This window comes from Lycorma delicatula, chromosome 4 (genome assembly GCF_047948215.1).
Source record: "Lycorma delicatula isolate Av1 chromosome 4, ASM4794821v1, whole genome shotgun sequence".
Classification (NCBI taxonomy): Eukaryota; Metazoa; Arthropoda; class Insecta; order Hemiptera; family Fulgoridae; genus Lycorma; species Lycorma delicatula.
This window is the reverse complement of record NC_134458.1, coordinates 210,080,550-210,107,501: the sequence shown is the minus strand read 5'-3', so window position 1 is coordinate 210,107,501 and position 26,952 is coordinate 210,080,550. Positions and strand designations below refer to the sequence as shown.

General features: G+C 30.6%; 1 protein-coding gene across 6 annotated transcripts in view; it reads right to left on the bottom strand.

Annotated features, from left to right (window-relative positions):
• The window catches only part of LOC142324256 (uncharacterized), a 440,588-nt gene that overhangs the window by 142,662 nt on the left and 270,974 nt on the right, over nucleotides 1-26,952 (bottom strand). The window contains exon 1 of one of the 6 annotated variants that reach the window (XM_075365123.1): nucleotides 16,818-17,047. The exons of the other annotated variants lie outside the window; for them this stretch is intronic. The gene's annotated coding sequence lies outside the window, so the exon portion shown is untranslated. Of the gene's footprint in view, nucleotides 1-16,817; nucleotides 17,048-26,952 lie in introns of those variants that run through there. 6 annotated transcript variants of the gene reach the window in all.

Genomic DNA, 26,952 nt, shown 5'->3' with positions numbered 1-26,952 from the left:
TTTTTTGCTTGTTTCACTAAAGCATAAGAATTTAATTTAAATTTAAAAGGAGTTAAATATAGATATCCCTTTTAAAGTAAATTATCGGTAACAAAATAACTGTAATTGCGTAACTTAACAGAAAAAATGACTGGGATTACAAATAAGACAACTTTCCATCATTAGTATAAAACGTATAATTAAACTACAAAGTCCTAGTTAAAAATTATAATGCTACAAAAATAAGAAGAAAAACAAAGTTTATAAATAACAATATAACATAACATCAATGACACGTCTTCTTTTGAACCCTCAAGAAAATTTACCACAAAAACTTTTCTCACGAAAAAATTTTTATAACAAAAAATATATTTTCTCTTATACTTTAAGATATTCTCAAAAAAATATGCGAAAATAATATCCACCAAGGATCTTTTTTTGGGTTTTATTGATATAAGACCACCAAATCTAGATCATGCATTTTTCGGTCGCCTTTCGTTTGTGATTTAACAACATTGTAGTAACTTTCATATTCTAAGAGGTTTTGTATCCATATTGTCAATTTATTGTGATAATAATTTAAATCGTAGTAGAAATGATTAATATACAACAAATCAATATACAAATAAGATCGCTTCTTTAAAAAAAAAAAAAAAAAAAAAAAAAAAAAAATTGTGTATTTACTTTGATAAAAAAATAAGCATATACAACAACTAGATTATAACATTTTATATACAACAAAAATTAATACGAATCCATCATTTACGGCCTAAAAATGACTATGCTAATTAACCAGTATCATATGATCAGAAGACTTAAGATATTTTGATAACAAATCAGATAAGATAAATTTATTTAAATATATGAAAAAGAAGAAAAGAAAATATTTAAAAGTCTTTAAATATATTTTGGAAATGATTCATGTTAATGGAAAAATTATGCACACTACTGAGTCATCAACTTTCAACGTAATCAAGTTTTCCACGAAACAAAATTTAATTTCCAGTTATAAATAATATTGCACATTGAATTTCTTGTAAAGTATACGTTGTTAGTTCTAATAAAAGAAATCATGGAAGTTATATTTTTTTTAAAAACTGTAACAAAATCAAATTATATTCCAAATTAAAATTTTCAGAATCATCTATTTAATAACTAATTCAAATAAGAAACCTTGAATTTACATTTTAAGTAAAGAAAAATATAAATAAATAAAAAATCATGATTTAACTGAAAATGTACTCTCCCTCCCATTGAAAAAAAAAAAAATAGTATTGTAATTCACGAAGAATTTAATAACTTTCAGAAAAAGTCCTACTGGTGAAAATAAAGAAGAAAGTTCATATAAACATAGGTTCAGAAACCTGCTTTAGCAAGACTCGGCTGGCAAAAGATTTCGTCCTGATTTCTTTGCCTTCGGTAAAATTAAGCGAGACTGTAATTCTTGGGACCCAAATTAAGGGGTAATATAGTGGGTTCATATAAAATTTGACCTGTAACATTGAAAAAATGTACGTCATAAAACTGTATTTTTAGTAGTTTTTGATATGAACTACTAAGATTTAGAAGAAATCTGGGGTAAAAGACAAAAAAATTGGGTTCGAGAACACACTATTTTATATCTGGTGTAAAATAACTTATTTAAATGAAGCTTGTAGAAAATTTGATTCTGAATAAAATAGCATGAATAAAGTCTACAGAAACTAAATAGGAACTTCGAAATTTATTAAACAAACAAAAGATAATAAAATGAGGTAAGTCTTTAACTAGATATTAATGAAAAAAAAACAAACAAAATAATTCAACATAGTTCAAAATAATACAGATTTCATCTTTAATCTTATTAAATTTAATTTACTTTTGTCCAAGGTAACTCTGCACAAGACATATCCGTTTCAAGGTATTTTGAAAATCAATATGGTTTATTTTATACTACAGAATGTCCCATATAAAACGCAACCCATCAATCACTCATCCATGAAATTTCAAAAGTCAAGCTTACTCCCCTACTCGTTACTGAAATGGACTCGTCCAACATCTGAACATCGCGGCGACGCAGTAGAACACTACCGATAGTAACAACAATGCAATCATAACGTTCAGTGTTTTGCTAGAGACAAGATGGTGTTTTCGCTAGATGAACGTGTTTTCATTGTTGAGTCGTACTTCAGTACGAAATCAGCGGTTGCAGTGCAAGATGTGTTTCGCCTAAGTACCCAGATAAACCAACTCCTAACAAAACATCAGTATTAAGGTTAGTCACAAACTTTAGAGAGACCGCATCTGTTAATAACAAGGAACACAAAAGATCTGCGTCAGTGTTGAATACAGATACATTCACTGAAATCAAAGACCGATTACTCGCCTCGCCAAATAAATCGATCACACGTTTGTATGCTGAAATTAATTTGTCTAAATCAACTGCTCATCTGGCGAGCAAACGATTACAATTACGACCTTATCGCATTCAAACGGTTCATCAACTTCTTGAGCCCGACAAAGAAAAACGGCTACAATATTGCCACGGTTCCGTCGATTTCTGCGTGAGGGAATTAATGTTATAGATTCGTTATTTTTCACAGATGAAGCACGGTTTCATTTGGATGGCTCCGTAAACAGCCAAAACAGTAGAATTTGAAGTGCTGAAAATCCCCACGTTTATCACGAAAAACAATTGCACCCGCAGAAGTTGGGGGTGTGGTGCGCGATATCGCGGAAGAAAATAATCGGTCCTATTTTCGAGTACACCATTAATGCAGAACGATATCAGGATATTTTATTTCAGTTCATCGCACTCTTGGAAGAGGAAGACAGACACTGCTGGCTACAACATGACGATGCGACATCGCACTACGCAGGTTCAACTTCTGATTTCGTTGAGGAATTCTTTGGTAATCGTGTAAGCGGTTGAGGCTTGTGGCCACCAAGATCTCCAGATTTGACTGCGGCGGATTTTTTTCTACGGGGTTATCTCAAAGAAAAAGCCTACAGCAACAAACCACGAACACTTGAACGATTGAAAGTCAATATTGAAAAAGCTGTATTAAATATCCAGCCATAAACTTTGAAAAAAGTTGCAAGAAACACTGTAAAAAGAATTGAAGCTTGTATTCAAGAAGATGGCGGCCACTTCCAACATTTACTCTAAATGTAAGGTAATGGATGGCAATAATAAAAATTACATTTACATTTACACATGCCTTTTTATTATTTCAATACCTACCAATATAAGGTTGGGTTGCGTTCTATATGGGACACGGTACAATTCTGCTGTTTTTACAAGTTAATTTTTTTTTGTAAAATTAAAAAAAAATATTTATCAAGAAAATCAAGTGTTTTATGAAGAAAATACACAATATGATACCATACAAATTAGGATAAAATCTTTTAAAAATAAGCTAATGTTTAAGAACAATTCCTAATAATCATAGAGGCACTGAATATACTCGTAATTAATATGGGAGGTACGCTACGATGTTACAAAGCAGGTGGTTTTTAAATTTATTTTTTATTACATACTCCTATATTTGGGTGAACCTTATTTACCTCCTTGTACAAAGTAAAGCAAGTATTGCGATCGCGAAAAATTACGGTTTTCAAATTTCAACGGAAATATTCATTTTGACCATCACTGAATCCATTTTGACTAGTTTCGGCGTGTCGTCCGTACGATGTATCTCGCATAACCCAAAAACGATTAGTCGTAGGATGTTGAAATTTGGATTTAGGACCGCTCTGACATCTAGTTGTGCACCTTTCGATTGCAGTCCAGTGAGCCAAAAGTGACCAAAAAAGGCCAGAATAAAAAAAATTGGATTTATTCTTAACTGTTGTAAAGTCCTCAGTGAGAGCTTTTTAACGATATCATAAGTGGTACGTCCTTATTTTCATCGGTTCCAGAGTTATAGCTAAATAAAATCTTAATTAGGAAATATTTGAATCTTACAAGGGGAAGGCACATCGGTTAAAATCAGACTTCATATCCTTTTTTTAACTTTTTTTTTAATTTAAATATATTGATTTATTAATAATTATTAACTTCTGATTGTAAAAAAAAGGTTTTACGATAAATAATTTTCAATAATAACAGTAAAAAAGAAAATATGAGAAAAATATCTGAAGTTATTAATGAAATAAAATGTTATGTACTTTTCATTTAAAAAAAAAAATGTATGTATGTAATTAAATAGGCGTACAGGGAAGTTATGTAGTGCCCACATCTGATTTTTTTTATAGGTTTAAAATGAACCTGTACGAACATTTTTCTGAACATTGCGGTTCCTAATTTCTGTAAGTAGCCCAATTTTATTTCTCTTCTTCCTTTAATTTTTCTTTCATTATGCTTTTGCTTTTTAACTTCCATTTAAAAATTAATAAAACATGATACTTCCGGTAACATAAGGATTCCAACGCGGGGTCATAAATCTAAATCGGTTCAGCCGTTGAGCTGCTAAGGTAGAAAAAACTACCTACATACACCCTAAATAAATTACACTACTTTTTGGGCAGCCGTGTAAAAAGATGGTAAAGAGCTGCTCAAGTTTTCCGATTTCTTCTTCTTTAGGCGTCATCCCCTTTAAGAAAGTTGGCAACCAATTTGGCTATATATGATTTTTAATGTGCCAGCTCAAATAATTTTTCAGAATTACCGTTGTATAACTGTCTCAATTGTCAAACCAAAAAATAAGTCTTCTTCTTGTGTTTCTTTTACCTTTCCTTGTACGATTATTAATTGTACTTGTAATTTGCAGTAAGACTCTCCTCTCATCAAATAGCCCAGATGTTGGTATATTCTTACTGTAATTACATTCATCATTTTTTCTCTTTCTTCGTCCTTCTAAGTACATTGTTACTTTATTTACCCAGCTCAATTTCAATATCCCTCAACTTCTCAAATCGATCCCTGATGCGTTACCTAATCGTCCGTGTTTCCGTTCCGTAAAATATTATCGATAACACATAATATCTTAATCTTCATCTTTTAAGGTTTAAGGTTTAGATTACGGTTCTTACTGAACAATTTTCTTTAACTTTCCCGAGAAGAGATTTAAAAACACGGAAAAAACTGTTCTTTCAATAAAATTTTGAGATACGGGACGTATGTTGACCGTATATCACCACCAACCCTAACCAAAATTAAATTCCATCGATGTTGTATACACAGAAATCATCAGGTTAAATTTCATCTAAATCGATCCATCTAGTCTGGAGATATCAAGCAAAAATCAATCCTCTAACGTACCCATACTGTTTCGAAAATTTTCAATATTAAAATTGTGTTTATCATCGGTTAAAGGAGGTCATGAAACGTCAAGTTTTGTAAAAACCCTGAAATGCAAAATGTTTAACTGATTAGCCATAATTTCCCTTATCTTCTACTGCATAGTTCTACAGCAGCTTTTTTCAACCTGGGAGTCACTGTATTTTGAAAGGGAAGGGGTTGCAAAATTAGCCTACAACTTCACACGTATACAATAATGAAATGATTTTATGAGAAAAAAAAATATTATAAACATTTTACTTACATTTATAAGTGCACATGAAAAGATAATAAATTAATGAGATGGTTACGTTTGTTTTTCATTTAAAATTTTGACCATACATGAATCTATGTTAGAAACACAAAAAAGGCAAAATATTTTCAAGCGATAAAATACGATTCCTATATTTAGTTTTTAGAGGAGCCGTAGACGAAAACTCTTTTTTAAAGAGGTAAGATGTGGTGAAAGGGATTAATATTTTCAATGCTTCTGCGACTAAATTTCCATATTCAATTCAAAGAGCAAGCCAAAACGTATATCTTCAGATGTGAACCATAGTTGTAAGGTTTTATCGACAGACATTTCGGTGAGCCGGTCGTGAATCTCAACCGGTAATTTAGCAACTGTAACGTTTTCGCTAAATGGATTCAGTACCCGTCTCTTCGAGAAATGATTTTTATCTTCCGGAAAATATCCCGCCAACTGAATCTTTAGCTCAAGCAAATCCATCTTCATGCTATCCAAACTGTGGTGAATAATAGTGTCTTCTTCATCTAAATTTATTTCACTACAATCGGAACTGACTGGAAAAATATCAAAATTTTTGTTTTGAAGGCGAATAATCCAGATATCATCAAATTTCTTAATGAAAACATGAACTTTGTATGTAATTATTAAATTGTTTTTATCCCGTCAACGTAATTTACACTCTAATCGTTAAATGAAAAAATACATCGGCTAATTAAGCCAACAGTAACATGTACTCAATATTCTGTGAAAGCATTGAGAATGGCGATTATTTATCCTGGAAAAATATTATTAATTCATCTCGCAATTCGAATAACCGTGTTAACACTTTTCCCCATGATAACCATCTGACTTTGTATGGAAAAGAAGGATTTTTTTTCTTTTCGCCCATTTCATCGCACAGTTTAGCAAGCAGCCGCAGATAAATAGTTTTAAAAACGTTTGATTGGGTTGGGGTTGTGGGGTCGTGAAATATTTATTATAATTTTGCTTTTTGGAGGTCGAGGAGCTAAATCGGTTGAGAATCGCTGCTCTACAGTACAACGTTTTTCAAAAAACACTATTACATGATAATAAACAAGCACAAAACGAAGGAAATGAAATGTAGTTGAAATAAAACAGATGGACCACTGAATATAAAAACACGACGAGAAAAGACTATGGAGGTAGAAGAATTTTGTTATTTGGAAGGTAGAATTACTAAAGCTGGACGAAGCTGGAGCGATATAAAATACCGAATAGCCCGGGAAAAACGAGGTTTCAGTCAGAAATATAATTTGCTTACGTAAAAAATGTAAATATCAGTAAAATATTTTTGAAAGTATACATTTGGAGCGTAGCTTTAAATGGAAGTGAAACTAGGACGATCGGAGGACCTGAGAAGAAAAGATTAGAAGCTTTTGAAATACGGTGCTATAGGAGAATGTTAAAAATCAGGTGGGTGGATAAAGTGACAAATGAAAAGGTGTTGCTGCAGATTGATGAAGAAAGAAGCTTTTGGAAAAATATAGCTAAAAGAAGAGACAGACTTATAGGATACATCTTAAGCCATCCTGGAATAGTTGCTTTGATATTGGAGGGACAGGTAGATGTGAAAAATTGTGTAGGCAGGCAATGTTTGGAATATGTAAAACAAATTGTTAGGGATGCAGGATGTAGGGGGTATACCGAAATGAAACGATGGCACTAGATAGGGAATCTTGGACAGCTGCATCAAACCAGTCAAATGACTGTAGACAAAAAAAAACAGTATAACTATTTATTCAGAAAAGTAAAAATAAGAAATTTTAATCTGTATTTAAATTTTAAAAATGATAACAAATTAACCTCAAGTTTTTAAGCAAATTACAATTTATATTTGCTAATCTATATTTTAAGTTATTTTTAAATAACTCATACATACTTTTCAAAATAAACAAAATAAAAGGTCTTGAAATAATAAGAATTATATATTTTGCATATGCTCAATCGCTTTTTCAATATGGAATCGAGGTACGGGAAGGAACATATGATACCCATCTTAATAATATTTATTCTCCAGAAATATTTAATTAGAGCAGCTCTCGGTAGACCGAGGTTATATCACAGTAAAAGCTTATTTGAAGAATTTAAAACACCTACTTTGAGGCTAATACGTGTCAAGAAAATAACACTACAAATAAATAAATACATAAATGATTTTGAATTTAAAAATACACCGTACAATACTCGTTCAGCAGTAACAAATACTTATATCACATTCTTTTCAAAATTAACTATTTGCAAACGTCAATTTTCTTATTATTCCAGTATATTTTCTAACAAAGTCCCCGATGGTTTAACGTACAAATAATAAAACGTAATCTAATCTAATCAAAGAAATAGATGAATGGATTAAACAAAACAAATGTTTTAAATTACCAAATAGAAATACAAAAATAATCCACACTAATAAAAACAAATTTAACACATTATTAGAATGAACAGCTACAACAAAATAGATTAACATACTACTTTACATTAAAAAATCTACATATGTAAAACTGTGAATGTTTAGGTGAATGCTGTGAATTTGTAATATTCAGCTGTCTTATCATATGAATATTTCTTGTTGTCTTATCATATGTTATCTTATAATTTATTAGTTTTTATTTCTCCATTATGAAATTTGTTTTCTCTCATTCTTTAGATCATGAATTTATTGTTAATTTATTTTATCGATTTCAATGTTGATTTAAATAATTTTACATTCTGGTTCTATGTATTTTTTCTTTTGTCTATTTTATTTAATTTAATTTTTCAATTTAATTTTTTTTTGTTTTTATTTTTATGTATCATGTTGGAAAAATCATGTATTTTCATTCAGTTAAATTTTGTATTTTTAATTAGGTTTTTTAATAATCATCCTGTTATTGTGATATGAAATCGCACTAGCGCTCAAGGCTTCTTTTGCTAGCTGCGTATATGAACTCGCGGCTAGCGCTCAAGGCTCCTTTTGCTAGCCGCGTCAAGGATAAATAAGTTGAATAAAATCGTACATGCAATTTTCAACTGACAATAAAAAAAAAAAATATATATATACTTCAATTTCAACTTAAAATATATGCCAATTGATCATGCTGGAAAGAAAAAAAAATTTATACAAACTTATCAATTTGTCTTAAGATGAATATATTTCATTATGGGAAGTATAAAAAAGGTGAATCATGTTTAAAAACATATGCTCTAAGTTTTAAATAATTGTAAATTGTGCATTCAGTAAGTAAAACATAAAAAATAATTAATTTAAGGATATGTATAAATGAAAACTTTTATTATTTGAACAAGAAGAGAAGGACTCATTTAGGATTAAACTGTACATATCATAAAAATGCAAAGAATTTTCCTAAACTACTACAATAAATGCGGCAAATAACGTTAGCGCGCGCTAATAGCATTATCTAAATATTTTAATATAGACTGCTCGTGTACTAATTTAACCCCGAAGACATGTTTTTATGATGCTCTGAACTTCAGTCGATTGTTTGTTCTCACTTATTAAAATATAAAGTTTTAAAAATCTCACTTTTAATTATTCATATCATTCTAATTTAATTATTAATAAATATTCAAAAAAAATAATAAAATAACAAATATTTAAAGAATTTAAATCCTGAAATTTATTTATAAAGTTACGAGTTATTTAAAACGGAATAAGAAAAAAAATATTAAAAGACGAAACATAAATAAGAGGGGTAAAGGACATTTAGAGGTTAGGTCACAATATCGCCATCAACATCCTGACGTATATTGTAGCCTGCAACTACGATTACAACTACTACTGTTCATCGAAAAATTGCTGTAGCCTTCAAACGTTCATTGTGACCTTTTAGCATGATGGTCGGGTCTTTGAACAGTATCCCAACTGAACTGAAAGCTCGTCACGGCCTGTCTAGTTTATAGGTTAAATCTAGTAGAAACACTTTTACAGTTAACCTTATTAATAATACTGCTGCTACATTACTATGATAGAGTTCTTTTTTTAATTATAAAATTTAAAATATTTAATTATTTATCTGTTAGATAAACGTACGTACGACATGCATAAATATAATTTCAATAAAAAAATAATATTTAAATTAATAAAAATAAAATAATTCAGTTTGATAATACGAAAAAATTATTTACTACATAACAGATTTAATATTTTTAATACATTTAAAAGCAGGAAAATTCGAACCGTTTTTTTAAACTAAATCTACTAAATTTATGTCCACTATTTATTTTTTTTAAACTATGTTCAAGCGTTATTTTCACCAAATCGATCCATTTGTTTTTAATACGATTAATTTTTAATTTTGCAGAGAAAGTTCCACTGGTAACCTAATCGTAATCTTGTTTAATGTAACTTAAACAAGTCATTTTTTTAAATAAAAAATTTAATTTTCAGAACGCAAAATTTGAAGAAATATTTATTTTTTTCACTGCTTTCTTTTGTAATTATAATCTAAAATATAGTAGCATCTCTTGGGATTCTCTCAAAAAGTGAGAAAGAGTGTTTAAGATGTGTCTGTGTCTAAGATCATTGTTTGGCAATCAGTCATGAATCATGTAGACCTATATTTAAAAAATTTAAACGTTAACCTTCCCTTGTGTTTATATTTATGTATATACAGTCTTTGCTAAAAATAATAGCAATACCCATCGTATCAAACCAGACAACATTAATGTTTTTATGTAACTTAATACAATAAGGAAAGCGACCTTATTGTGCTTCCGTTACGATTTTAATAAATTACCGATCCATTTTCAAATTTTCCACCACCCCTAATTATTATAAAACTAAAAGATTTTATTTTATAAAAAACCAAATTTAATACCAATCAATTTAATAAGATCATCGACTAAGTATGTACTCAAATAATTTTCATTAATGCCTTCTGAATTGTGAATTATTTTTAGTAATCTGTTATATTTAGTATGGTGATATATTTATCTTGACTAAAATACAATAATTAAACCCGAACGTTTTCTACAAATCAGAATATTTAAACCTAATTCGTACAGAAGAAATAGAAAAAAGCGAAAAAATAATTTTAAGAAATATTTTAAACCCCACAAAAGAGAACGGAGCCTGCAGAATAAAAAATAATTGCGAATATTAAGAAAAATGAAAAACTTTCTGATTTAATAATAATAAAAATAAAAAAAAACAAAACAATATATTAAGGTCATTTTTCAAGAATGGACAAAAATAGATTGACAAATATTCGAAATCTTTAAAAACAGAAAAACTAAATTAACTTGGTTCTTAGAAATGTTTGGGAGTAAAACAGATCTCTAAAAAGGAAATACAGCTTAACGATTTTTTTAGAAGAAAATAAAAAATTGGAAGATTCCCAAGCCAAAGTAATAATAAAAAAAAATATCATGAATTTAGATGTGTGGGTGGAAGAAAGAAACAGTGGCCCAGTGAAATGATGAAAGAATATTTGTGAAAAATCACAGAAAACAAAATAGAATTTGTAACCTGGTCCAAAGCCGGAAAATCGAGAAAAGCTAATATGTAGTACTCACATAAAACGGGTTGCAACACTTTCATCGCGAAGCAAACCTAAAAGTACAAAGAAGCATAAGACGAATTAAATACAATGAATTATTAACGCATAAGTAATCGTTTTCTTTTTTCATTATAAAGCAATTTATTTCATTTTATAAACGGCCCGCACATGCCTATAACAAAATTTCTATTAAACTGTCTTCAAATTCGCTAAGCAAAGGTGGGCAAGCTGATACTCACGTACCGTATGAGTTTGTCAGTTACGAACTCTCTCTTCGCTGAATAAAAATAAAAACCATTGCTGTGTAATTGCGAGGCTTGTTAGGTTAAAATATATTAATTTATTTTCATTTTATAAACAATAAGCTCACATCAAATTACAGTTATTTTAATGATAGTTTACTCGTAATTCTGTATAGTATTAAAAATAACACCGATCTCTGTGACGGAGTGGTAGCGTCTCTGTCTTTCATCCGGAGATCCCCGATTCGAATTTCGATCAGGCATGGCATTTTTTATACGTTACAAAATTTCTATTTCATATTACCATGCACAAGTTTCCATCTTATAAGGTGAATTAATCATTCAAAAATAAGTAAAATACTAAACCTGTTTGGGATATGAGCCCAGAGTTTCCGTATGACGTAGATCCATCACAGAAGTAGAGGATTTTTTAATTTCTATTTTCAGTTATAAAATGGTAATGGCATAATGAAAAATATTAATTCTATATTCAGATTAAGAATTCCGTAAAATAAAACATTTTAAGTTGATGTATGATAATGTTTGAAAACTCATTAAATAAAATAAACTGTAATTATTTTAATTTATCAAGATTTATTAAGCGATTAAAACAATATCTTGTCCTTATCACTGTATCTTATGTAACTTACACTAATAGATCACTCGTTACCAAACCTAATTTTAACAAAAACGATTCTCTTGCGCTGTTCTACGCAAAAAAAAGCGACATTTCGTTATTTTCTTTTGTTTCCTTTTGCTCCGCTCAAACACATACCCAATTATCATGACTCTAAAAGTAGGTAACGCTACCTGAATAAGCGAACAATATTACTAATAATAGATACCGCAGATAAAGAAACGTCAACGTTCTAACCTGTAGCATTATAACAAACCACTTCTAACTTGCCCCGCTCAAATTTTTTCGACTTTAGATTGAGCGTAACTCAAGAACTCGACCAATCTTTATCAAATTTTCACACTCAACCCTTCAGATACAGTTCTACAGCATACCTAAATTTCAATGAAATTGATCTACCAGTTTTGGAGATTTTTGAGCTACAACATTTTATACATAGACCTGTAAATAAATACAAGATAAGGAGACCACAGTTTAAACGAATGGTATTTTCGTATTCGTCATACCTCAAAACATAAAGAAAATTCATTTTCATCCCCCAATCACACTATGCGACTGAAAGAAATACCGTATTTTTCTTCGAAAAGTCGGTATTAAAAAAAGGATCAAATTTTAACGCGTTATTTTTTTTTTTTAAATATAACATAAACCTCATAGTCTATAGCTACTTGCAGTAACAATTTTTTTTAAATAATACAATAAATTGTCAGACTCTTCCTAAAAATAGTAAAACAGTACACAGCATACAAAAATTAAGTTTTTAGCGAGAAACGTTATTATTGCCGTATTAATAAAATAATATTACAAAAATTTTTTTAAACTTGCTGTATGCTTTTGTCATACTTTAATCAAATTATTATACATTGCATGATTTTAATTAGTAGATTAATTTGGATTTCAAAAGATAACATCATATATTGAAATTTGTAATATATTTATAAAATATCAAACAAATTTTCAATCAAACATTTACTATACAATGTAACGAAATAGAGGAGATTTATTTCATTTACTTAACTAACCATCACAATTTTCGACAAACGTTTTTATAAAAGATTTCTCATTCGATCCATCTCTGATAATGCATCATTATTACAAGGTTTTTTCCTGTAAGCCCATCAAGAGATCTAACTAGGCTCGACCTTCAGCAAAGAGCTTTGGACCCAGATAAGCAACTGCGTAATCTACAGTGCTGCCTTGTATTTTATGGACGGTTGATGTCCAACGGCAGCATTTGGTATTCAGCAGTTCCGTAACTGTGCAAAATTTCATCAATAGGCAATGTCTTGAAGTATGTTAAATTATTACACCTGCACCATTAATTTACCCCGTACGGGGGATGTTTCCAAAAGTAGTAGTTGAATATTGTATTGTTATCCGACCTTAATAACTGTGCAAAATTTCATCAATAGGCAGTGTCAGGAAGTATGTTAGATTAAGGGTGCATGATTTGAGGACAAACATGAAAAAAAACATTGTGAGTTAAAGAAAAGCAAGTAATGATTTTATTCCGTATTCAAAAAAAGCCACAGGTTGACCGATGGGTAAATATTTTACTTTTATTTAATTTACATAGTATAATTTTTGTATTTCTCTCACATTACATTTTGAAACTTTTTCTTTAAATTATTACCGCATGTGTTCACTGAAACTGAGTATAATTTTAAAAAAATTATTATTACTAAAATAAAGAAAATTACGTACTATTTAAAGAAGTGGGTTAAAAGAACAGTTAGGGAGTGAGATAGTTACGGAAAGTAGTTCCTGAAGCAGTCTGCAAACATTTTAGAGGGATTTTACAAGGGATTAAATCGAGGAGAAGCCAATATTAGTATCTGAAAAGATTGATTAATATTATAATTGAGATATTTCCTTATTAATCAAAAATTTCTGTACGTTTGAAATAGACCTCTACGTTATCCTGCAAATAAACAATCAACACTAGTAGACAAGACTCGTTCTTTTAATCCCTTTATCACAGCAATAGAAGTCATGATACCACTTTAAATATTTATTTAAGATAAATTTATAATAATTTCGTTTTCATTTTTTAATATTTAAAAATGCAAAAACCTTACTAAATTATACAATATAACAATCATTATTTAGTATTTATTTTTTACTTATGCTATTTCCTTTTCATAGATAATTATTAAATCATATTTTATCAACTGATATCCCAGTAATTTTTCTAATTTCATGAAATTCCTCTTCACACTTCATCTTCAATCTAACATCATAAATTGGTAATTAACCGATTAATGAATTATTGTATAATAATTTAATTTTCGAATTCTATTAGAGGTAGATATTGCACGTGAATCATAATTTTCAATAATTTGTTTTGTTAAATGGGGAGGGGAAAAATAAAAAATAATTTCGAGAAAAGTAAACGAAAAATAAAATAATTTGAAATCATAACTGTTTGAAATTTTTAAAATAGTATTTAAATTGAAAAAAAAATTGTAAGCGATTTTTTTAAATTCTTAAAATAAATTTTATATTTTATTTATAAACTTATCTTGGGATACAGAGGCAGCCCATGTGATTAAAAATAACGGCAGAAAAAACTAATGATATTTCATATTTATCACACAACGGAAATACATCTTCGGCAATTTTCTATTTTTTTTTTTATAGCGTTGGCTGTATTTTACAAAATTATTTTTAGTTAACCAACAATATAATTATTATCATAGTTACTCAATGTGAGTAGAATACTTAATAACGCTAGCTATACGTTTAACATTTCTGTTTAAAAGGTGACAGATCAAAAACCAATCCATAATATTTAAATTTTTAATTTATCGGTTCATGGATACAAATCCCAGCCACTATTTGTTATTCAAATTTAATAAACAATATATCCTATCCTAGCGAACAATTTTGTTTTATAATTACGTCCATGAACACCACTTTTTTTTTACTTATTCCATAAAATTTTATTTTTTGCTTGACGATTTCGCCACATATTGAAGCTTGACTGCGGGGTATGGAAATGGAATTTTATAGAGTATGAAAACTGCCATACCTGACCAGGATTCGAACCAAGGATCTCCAGATAAAAGGAAAAGAGACATATTGCGCGAATGGGGAACGAAAGAATAGCTGATAGGAACCGATGGAACGAGACTTTAGGGTTGACCAAAAATCTCGTTGGGAAAATCCAGACTACGTTGGAAGTAAAATATAACGTTTGATTTGTGGTAAGTCGGGTGCAAATTGGCTCGGGTTGGCTTAATATAAGTAGAATTGATGGACCAATTAACCAAAACCAGAGTAGTTTTTCCGATTCCCGTGGTCAAGAAGTAAGTAAAAAAATAAGATTATAATGAAGAATATGTAAACAATATTTTGAATTAAAATTAGTACAGGATAAAAAGAAATAGAGAGGACAACAAAACCTCATGTATCTGAAGATAAAAATTGTTACACGAAAATTTGCAAAGAATAAACGTGAAGTTCACTTACCCAAAATAGCCGACTTACATGGATTTTTTCTTTTAATCGTTAGTCCCACGCTAGTTCCGACAAAATTTTCATTAATTCCGTAAGATATCCTTATATCCTTTTATTTTTAGCAAATTTAAATTTTGGGGAGTAGATAAGTCCAAAATTAAAGTGAAGTCTATCGAAATGCACTTTGGGTAGACTAGTGTGAAATTGGCTACCTATTTTGCTTCGTAACACACTAATTCGTAAAATTTCCGAACTAATGAAAATATTGTCGAAACTATAGAGAACTAAATGGAATTAACGATTAGACAAAAAAATAAAAATAGGTTAAAGCTATTTTGGGTAGGTTGAGCGTCATATGTTATTGCAGATGTTTTTCTTTTTTTTAAAAATCCCTTAATTTTTTATGATATTAACCGAATTAAATTTAACTTAAACAAACCTTTATTAGTGCTATAACCTGATTTTTGTTTTCCTTTTTATAAAATACCGGTTAACCATCTCCTGTTATAAAATGAAGCCGGGTGACAAACAATAATTTTTTATGATTCAAAAGAAATTATAGACAATCATAAAAACAAAGAAAAACTAATTCTGTCAATCTTCGTGGCGGAGTGGTAGCGTATCAGCTTTCAGCTGAGAGTTTTCGGTTCGAATTCCGGTCCGGCATGATATTTTTTGTACTCTATAAAATTTCATTTCCATATTCCTACATAAAAGCTTCCCTGTAAGCTTCTGTGATGAATTAATTCATCAAGCCAAAAATAAAATTCCATAGGATGAGCATTAATTTAATTATTTGTTTCCAGATAGAAAGTTATACATTAACTTCTATGTGAGTAATGATATTCCCAATAAAGTCGGCCATCGTGATGAGAATAAATTAATCGCTTGTAAGGTTAAATATAATCAGAATTTTAATGGGTTTGGAATGATGTATCAGCAATTTTCTGTTTAATGGACAACGGAAAAATATTTCATTTCTATCCTTGAAAATATGGGATGTTTGTTATTTTTAAGAATAAGCCGTTTTCGTGAGAGCCTAGTGACTTGTATACTACAATTTTGGTAATGGCATTTGAAAAAAAAATAAAAGATATAAGTTCTAATTTGAATAATATGTATTTCTAATATATAAAAAATAAAATATCGAGTTAAGAGATTTGGTTAAATTAAAATGAATGATGGTCGAACGATCGGTACTAATTTAAATATATATATATATATATATATATATATATATATATGTGTGTGTGTAGAGAGAAAAACAAAAAAAAGACATCGAGTTAAAGCCTGTCTGCCTTTTTTTATATAAATTTAAATATTTCCTTGGTATAATCATAACATAACACATAAAACACGATAAAAAGATTTAAAAAGATAAACGAAATACATTAAATTAAAAAAAAAAAAATTACTAAGAAAATCACATAGAAATAGTCATCATCCTTAAAAAAAAATCATTAATACAACTTACCGGCGTAAGAAGAATATAATAGGCAATATGTTAAAAAAAATCACAATTTTAAAATTATCACTACTACCTCAATAAATTTAAAACATCACAAATATGTTAATAAAACTGATGAAATACGTAAAATACAAACACTCCAACACATTTTACATACACAATATTACTTTATAGTACTAAATTATGTTAATACTAAATTACAACTCATTGAACGCACAGCACTAGACACTCATTCATCCTCACTGAACGAGGAAAGTTTATAGACTGAAAAAAAAAACAAGTAGACGCACATGATTAGGCTATGTATTACACTCATCGTTTAATTCAATATATGACTCATTCTTCCTTTTACAAAGAAATAATCTAAATTTTATGAAAACTACCCGATATTATATCTGTATTACTATTAAATAAACCACTATAAGATGTCAAGATTCTATGACATCATTCATAAATATTACGTATACAAAGCAATTTCTTTAATTTTTTATTACGTCATCAAATTAAAATAAAAGAAAAATTTAATTGTGAATGACTACAAATATATTATTACTATACTGATCTAATAAAAAAAATGTTGGGCAGATAAGTTATAAATATTAATAAATTCGCTTCATAATCTTTAAAAAACTAAATAAAAAAAATAAGGAAAATGAATTTTTTATTATTCTCCAACCTACGCCTATCTAAAAAAATTCATCTACTATTAACTAAAAATCTTTTCTTTTTATATATATCACCAAATTTTAGCGTTTTTAAATCAGCGGGTTTCCCATTTTCCGATAATTTTTAATGTAACATTTTCATTACAGAATGATTAGTTAAAAAAATTAAAATTTCCCGTTATGTAATTTACTTAACGATAAAGCTATATTACGAAGGACTTTTCCCTCAGAAAATTATGACTTAGAGGAAAATTAGAGGAAAATTATGACAAGTAAAGAATTATATGAAAAAAATTGAAATTCTACTCAAGTTAAACTTTAAGATAGGAAACCCACGTAGACCGTAATCTCCCAATCCCCTGACCAATTATAACCAAAATTAAATGGAATTAATTAATTTTGATTCTAAAAATGTAAAGTCATCGTACAAAATTTCATAAAAATCGTAATCTGATATCAAGATATCAGCTTAAATAAATGATAACTGGCAGAAAAGATAAATTATTACCATCCGTGAATGAGATTGCCCAAAAATATAATTAAAGTGGCATAATAGTATAATTAAATCGTCTAATTAGCGCAAGAATGTCCAGAAACAATGAAAAAATAAAAAAAGTTTTTTGCCTCCATCCCTTTATAGGGGTTTGAATAAGACCAGACACTGTGAGAAGGTATTTTAGCTACCAGCTTGTATTTACGGTACTTTTTCTTCTTTAGTGGAACCGTCTACTGAAAGGTATCAAAAAACCATTCTCCATGATGGTCTATCCTGAACCTTTTCTTTTAAATTATAGTATCCTTGTCGCCCTTTCAAATCAGACAACATTCCAACCTCCTTCTTGCGCTCACAACCGCAAGCTTTCCTTAAATTATTACTTTTTGAATACTGTCATGTCTTAGGATGTGGCCTATCTGATTAGCTTCTCTTCCTTGTATTGTCTTAATCATACTCCTAATCTCATTTAGACCTGATAATTAGTTACTCTTTCTCACCAATTGTTACCTAGTATGCATAGTAACATTTCAAAACTTTCCAGATAAAGTAAAATGCTTGCCTTAAGAAATAAAATAGAAATAAAAGATTTCTTAAGGCAAGAAATAAAGAAGAAGAAGAAATAAAATATTTTCAGTTTGGAACATGAACTTTGGTTAAACGACCACGTTAATCACTTGGTCATAAATGTCCTGGGCAAATGTGGGGATTTTAAAAGATTTAAACGTGTAATATCGGCACTAACGAAACTTATGAGCACTGTAGGAGACCCGAAGACTGAGAAGAGCAGACTGCTATCTAGTGTGTATAACTCAGTACTGTTATACGGGGTACCAGTTTGCGCTGATGCAATGAAGAAGGGCCGAAGTAGAATGCAGCTATTGAGACAACAATGGAGGCTTAACTTAAGAATAATCGGAGTATCGAACTATAAGCTCGGAACCGGCGTCGGTGATCGCAGGGATACCTCCGATAGATCTCCAGGCTATTACGAGAACGGCCATAGCGTCGGGTAAGGACAGAACGAAGGCCATCGAAGAAATATACCAACTGCGGAATAAAAGATGGCAGACAGCGAGACAGGTCACCAGACATATAGACTCATAAAGGATGTCAGAAGCTGGGTGGAAAGAAAACATGCCGATACGAGTTATGAATTCATCCAGTTTTTTCAGGACGTGGCTGCTTCTCTGACTACTTATTTAGGTTCAGAAGGAGCAATCCCAGGAGATGTAGCGACTGTGGAGAAGTAGATATGGCGGAACATCTAATATTCTCATGCGTTAGATGAAGGGAGTTCACAGATCAGCTGATAGAAGATATTCAAGTGAACAACATAATAAAAATACCGTTGAGAGATAAAGACGCTTGGGGCAGAATATTTAGAGCCGTAACAACAATGATCCAGGCTAAGATAGAGGAAGAAAGGATCAGACAGGATAGAAGCTAGCCAGTATCCAGTGAGTCTTTGGTCACTGGGCCAACACAGACAGCTAGCGAGGGATGGCCGTATGTGGCCAGCGTCCGAGGGCGAACGGCGGCGGCTCCTTGGAGTCGTCATTCGTTTATCACCTCTAGGGACGTCACCATCGTTGTTCTGAGCTGGCCAGTCCCAATTCGTATATTAATATTTCAATTCTTGCCACCTAATACTATACATTTTGTTTTCTTTTTATTAATTTTCACCCCTAGATTTTCACAAGCCTCATTTAGATTGCTAAGCATTTCATTTAACTTTGTTACACTTTATGCCAGCACCATCATGTAATCAGCAAATCGTATACATTCTATTCTTCTACCACCTATTGCTCTTACCCTCTTACCTCTTACCCTTCAAACCAGTGTTGATAATTTCTTCTAGATAAATATTGAATAACCCACCGGGTTGGTGTAGTGGTGAACGCGTCTTCCCAAATCAGCTGATTTGGAAGTCGAGAGTTCCAGCATTCAAGTCCTAGTAAAGGCAGTTACTTTTATACGGATCTGAATCCTAGATCGTGGAGAGTAGAATACTTTAGTGGTTGGGATTCAACTAACCACACATCTCAGGAATGGTCGAACTGAAACTGTACAAGACTACATTTCATTTACACTCATATATTTCATCCTCTGAAGTAATACCTGAACGGTAATTCCCGGAGGCTAAACAGGAAAAAGAAAGATAAATATTGAATAGTGTCCTGAGCTGTCGTTAAGAGTGACCAGATAGTTGCACGGGGGCTGAGTACATACCTCATGGATTAGATCCGGCCTTCGTGCGACTTGAGGGAAGTCAGCCCTTATTGGAAAGCCAACCCTCCTATAGGTGGGTGGAGGTTTAGTCGGTAGGGCGCAGGCATACACACGCACTTTATTAACACCTTGCGGAACCTGTCAGGGAGCCCAACACTTTGTACGTAAAAGGTATTCCTCCACCTTAAGAAAATAAGTGTTTCATCAATCTGCTACTTTTATCATTCTTGTTATTTGTTTTTTACTGCACTACTGATAGTACAGTTCTTCAAAATGACATTGTGTACGTTCTGCGTTCTACCCTCAGAAGATCTATATAGTACTAGTATGTAGGTATGGAGAATTTCAATGGAGATTTATTATCTCTTAAAAAGAGATATCTACAAATAAATGTATGATTTTGAAAACATATAAATTACATGTTGTATGTGACTGAATTAACAGTAAATAATAAAAACAGAATAATGCAACAATCGATCATAGTAAGATATTAATTTCATTTTCACATACTAATACTTCAAGGTATTTTTATAACTTATCTTTCACAGATCGAATTTTAGGATTTATAATTTTCAAAGTAAAGTTTATATGTGCCAATGATTCTTTAATTTCTCTTATTTTACAACCAATCATTATTCTCAACATATTCTTGAATAAATTAATCTAAAACTGTCATAAGCACAAAGCATAATATAAATTGGAAAAACTGTTTAAGAGACATTAAAGTGATATGCTTTATGATCCCTGACCCCTCTCATGATAAATCGTGATACATCGTCACTATCCCTCCTCACGAAGAGCATTAACCAATTCAAGGATTTTTTTTTGTTGTAATTTTATAATTTTTATTATATTACAAAAGAAAAGACTTTGATCTATCTATCGGTCAAAACACTACATTCCAGTATTTTTTTCTCAACTTTCTGAGTACACTGAGTCCATAAAAAAAATTTCTTTTAGTTTTAATTCTATATGATTTATGGCATCTGTTTGGTGTAATGTACCAAAAACTGTTTGACCTGTAAAAGTGAATTAGCTATATCTTAAAGAGGATTATAATTTATAAAAATTAATACATCTTAATTCATAATCTTATGAAAAAATTACCTTATCGGTAATAACTTGAAAAAAAAATCCCACACTCCTAAAACCTTTTTTTCGTAAATTTCTTTATATCTTAAGTGATAAGAACTATCGAAATGGAAACTTCATTGCTTAACACGTGTGTTAAATAAAGGATAAATCAGAATCGTTTCCAAACCTTTTTGCAGAATTAAAGGAAATATATTTTTTAATTTCTGTTTTTTAAATAGTTTATAATACTATTATCCTAAATTGGTTTATTATAACTATTAGTGAAATAGCTTATAGTGCGTAGGTATTATTTAAAAGTACGTTTTAAGAGAAAATATTTTTTTAATGCCAATTAAATTTTATTAAATAGCTTAAAAATATTTTTCATGATATCCACTAAATTTACACTACAATTCATCTCAAATTTCAATAAATACCGGAATAAAAAACTAATTTATATTACAACACAATCTTCTGAAATCTAGACTGAATTTTTATAAAAACAAAAATACATACGGGCATTTTTAATTATTTCCTATCCAGATTCTAACAATTATTATTAATATTTTATATTAAATCAAGAAAAGAAAATTAATAATGTAATCTCTTAAATGTGGTTTTTCCTCAAATATCACTTAAAGTATCTCATAAAAACATATGGCTATTTGACAGCTGTGTTCGTTATACTGATAAGGCAACAGCAGTCTGTTTATTATTATACTAGCTATTTTATCGAACCTATTAATTTTTTTTTATTAACTACGCAAGAAAGTAGGGGAGAAAAAAGCAGGAAAAAGGTTAAAATACTCTAATCTGTAATTTATAAATAATATAATCAACCGGAACATGAAGCAGAATATGAACTTGAGTTATGAAATATATTTGCCTTAATTCAGGAAATTAAAACGATCCGATACGTAGTTGTCTTCTAATATTTTATGTTCTCTTGGGCAACAAATGTTTCATTCAAGTAGCATGAAGCAAGCCTTCATGCAGCCTTCATTCAAGCCTTCAAGTAGCATTTTTGTAGCTCTACCTATTTTTAAATAAAAATAAAATTTAAATAAACTGAAAAATAATTCACTAATTTTCTCATTCCACTGTAAAAGTTTAAATAAACAAAAAAATTGATATTTTTAAGCTTTAATCAACTCCCTTACCCCAAACTGCCATCAATGTATTTTTTTTGGGCCACTTGTACCACTACTACTAGACTTAGGAAAACATTAAAAATATTTGGTTAAAAAATTTGCAAAAAAAAGAGAACTTTTTCCGATTTTTAGGGTAAGGGAAGAATTTGGGGGCAAATTATTTTTTTAAATTGTAAGGTAAGCATGTACGCATATATTGAGCTTAATATAAATTAGCATTACATTTGAAAAATTTTGAGAAACTGACCCCAGTAAAACTATCTACTCCATCTCCTGGAGATATTGACAAAACGTGTACTAAACAATTATCCCAAAACCACGAGTCTCTGTGCCAAATTTCATCAAAATCGGTTTATCCAGTTAAAAGTTATTAATCTTCTAACAAGCCATCACACCTTCTTTTTCCTGTTTAGCCTCCGGGAATTACAGTTCAGATATTACTTCAGACGATGATATGTGTGAGTGAAAATAAATTGTAGTCTTGTACAATCCCAATTCGACCATTCCTGAGATGTGTGGTTAATTGAAACCCAACCAGCAAAGAACACCGGTATCCACGATCTAGTATTCAAATCCGTATAAAAGTAACTGCCTGTGCTAGGACTTGAACGCTGGGACTCGACTTCCAAATCAACTGATTTGGACGCCATCACACTTACATACGTATAAACATTGCCCCCACTTTTTTTTTGTTTTTTGCGATCCCTGGATCATGAAATGCCGATAAATGTAAAAAAACCCTTACCCGATTTACTGCGGCAAAATTACTGCTTGGTGACAGATTAAGGATATTATTTGAATAAAATTTTTCTTATTCAGCATCAGGTCATGAAGCTGACTGATAATAGAAATTAATTATAATGATAATCAGCCATTAATAATATAATCTGCCAGTTGTTTATAATTTACATAGAGTTAACAGACTCCTATCTCCGACAGGAAATCGGATTTTTACAATAATTGCAAACAATTAATATTCTTCTAATTACATAGAAATAAAAATACTAATTAACTAACAAGAAATATTCCACATTACACATAGAATTAAAAACATGTACGGCTTCCACGTTTTAAAGTATTTAGTTCCTAAAGTATTCTCTGACCTGTCACACCGGACATATTTCATTTTCATTCGTTAAAGATGTTGACATGAAGCAACATTACTTGAATATATAATACCTCTTGGCATTAAACAGAGTGTTTCAGAAATTCCTTGCCTTATTTTGTACGAGTATTCCTCTCATCAAAATAATGAAAACCGTTCATATAAAAATAAATCTGGAAATGCTCTGTTTTCGAGTTTTACGCCTAGCAAAAGGTTTCACTCAGATTTCTGCCTTAAATGTCAATAATGACATATTAAATTCTAAAAACATAAATTATTAAGCCAAATTAGTGGTCTTACACGCAATCTTACATTAAAAAAAAAACCGTTTTCTATCTAGTATACTGTCTAGTACACCCTTCAATAGTTTTCGAGAAATTATAATAAAAGCCAAACAATTGGAATCGAAAAACCGACTTTTTCTTAGGTTTGATGTAAATATGCATTTGTTAAATTTTCAATAACTAAATAAAACCTCACAAAAACATTCTGTAGTAAAGATGTTAACAAAAATAAATAACCAAATACATTATTTGATTTTTACAAAAAAAAAAAAAATTACTATTCTGATTATATCATCTGAGGAAGGTACTGTGTACCGAAATAGCTATTGTGATTTTTACTTGCTTTATTTTAACTCACAATGTTTTTGAATTTTTGATTTTTTTCCATGTTTATCCTCAAATCTTGCATCCTTAATTTAACATACTTCCTGACATTGCCTACTGACAACATTTTGCACAGGTACTAAGGACCGGTAACAATACAATATTCCACCATTACTTTTGCAAGCATCCCCCCGTTCGGAAGTAAATTTGTAAAACATATATAAGCGACAAAAGAAAACTTTGCTAATTTACAATTGCATTTCAGTAATAAAAAACTTCACTATTTCGTTACTTTGTATAATAAATGTAAGATTGATATTTTATAAATATATTAGAAATTTCAATATATGATGTTATCTTTTGAAATCCAAATTAAACTACTAATTAAAGTCATGCAATGTATGATAATAATTTGATTAAAGTATGACAAAAGTATAGAGCAAATTTTTAAACATTTTTGTAATATTTAAAAATAGTTTTGTTAAAATCAAATGATGTATTTGATTATCGTCTTTCGTTATGATTTTCATCAAGAAAGACTTCATTCATCGATTAAAATAATTAGTGTAATTAACGTCAATAAAAAAAAAAAAAAACACTGGTTTTAAATTTATTTTTGTTGAAAGCCAAACACAACAAAGAAATATTTTGAAAATATTACTCTGTAAATGAGTAAAAAATGATATATAGTCTAGGCATTTAATTTTTATTTATATTTTAATGGGTTGTTTAGCAACTAAGAGCGCTAATATATAAATAATATTAGTGGTTTATGTTCCATTTCAAAACAGGCCATAGGTTAACTTTTTTTTAAACTTCGTTATAATTGTATTTTACTGAACTAATTTTACTTAGGTTAAAGTTCAATGTAAAATAAAAGTAAGACGAGAACAAGCTTTTATCACTGCCTTTGATGTATTAATTTATCACTCGAACAGTATTATTTTTTGATAGTATTGTAAGTGTATAAGTTTGCTAATGATGAATACAGATTTTATCTACGGGTATTGCATCCTAATTCTAGAGAAGCTGTTGAGGAATACAGTCGACGATTTTCTAACAGATTATTCTCAATAGACAGTCATTTACATATACTCTTAAAAAACTGAGAGAAATAGGAGTATTCGCAGTAAATTTAGAACAGAAAAGTTGAAATATGAACAAAAATGATAAAGCGCAGTTTTATCTGCATTTTTTTAAATTCCACATATTATATATTATTAATAAAACATTAACTCGTTAACGTTTCATCCATAGCAATTTCAGCATGTGAAACATCTGGAAGAAAGTTCAGGGAATGAATTACCGTTAATGGTTATTGAAAATTAATACTCTTTACGGAAGAAGAAAAATTAACACAATAATGCCATAAATAGTACAACAAACGATCAAATTTAGAATGGCAGAAATCATTACTTAACTACCGAGTCAAATTTCCAACGTCGTTTTACAATAAATATTTGGTGCGAAGTAAAAGGAAATGTTATGATGTTTTTAATTGTCCACTTTCGGGGATGCTTATCTAAACTGTTTTCAAAAAGCTTTTCAGTTTTCCTTCTGATGATGAGTCGCCCATCTCCCACCTACGGAGAAGGGTTCACAGCCTCGCGACGGAAGCATGGCAGGTGGAATGTTACACCACGTCTAAGAGAAGATCCTTATATACATTTATACAGGATCTAGGCGGATGGTATGCCTGGACTTCGTGTTTAAGGGCAATGGGTGCCCAGGTGCTCACCAACCACGCCGATTTAAACCAATATCTGGTTCGGTTCCGCCTGGCAGATGATGAGCTATGCGTCTGCGGGGAGGTCCAGTCGAACGAACACATGATGTTTGACGACCGTGCTCTTGGGGGTGGTCAGAGACCGGGCCACCCTGGAACAGAGGTCAAGGGGAAAATTGACCACTCACAAGCGGCGAGTTAATGTGTCGGGAGCCGCATTGTCGGACGTGTGGGAGTTCCTTGATGCCGTTGCTTTGTTCAACCGGCATCAGTAGTTTAAGGGATATAAGACTCCTACCGTTTGCTGTAGGAAGATACCCTCGACAAATGGCTGGCCATCGGTCACATATAGTCCAAGCGCTATAATATGGTGGACAAGCGACCTAAGCGTGCAGAAAATTGCTGTCGATGGAATAAATTTTAATTTACTGACAAGTCATATATTTTAGTATGTAGACGGCGTGCGCCTACCCATCTTAGTAATGTATGACAAGTGAGCGGTGGGACACGCAAGCCGGTCGTGTGTGGCACCGCGCTTAGTCCGCTCACGCTGTTAGGTAAGCTCTAGGAGCTATTTAGGACACTGGCCGCTAAACTTTTTCGAGGCTCAGTTGCAGTTTGTGGCACGGACACTCGGTCTTATACTTTAGGGACCGAATGGTGTGGTGGAGGAGGAAATGATAAACCAATTCCCTTCTGATGACGTCAACACGCATATATTTCCAACAAAACGGAACGCCAAATATTTGTTACTTTCATATAACTCTGTATTTAATGAAATATTTCCAAATAAGTATTTTGGTTGAGGAAATCCACTAAATAGCCAGCCAGATGTCCCGATTTGTATCTTTTAGATTTCTTAACACGGGAACACATGAATATGCTCAAAGAGCCTACTATAAAAACGAACTTTTATAAAGAGTCATGTTTGCCGCCTAAGAATAAAAAAAAAAACAGCCCAAGATCGTCGCGCTGAAATGTGAATTGATACTGGAAGTGAACATTTTGAGTAACCAATGTAACACTACCATTGTAAATTAGTTAAATCGTATATTAATTAATTTAGGCAACTTATTTAATTCATCAT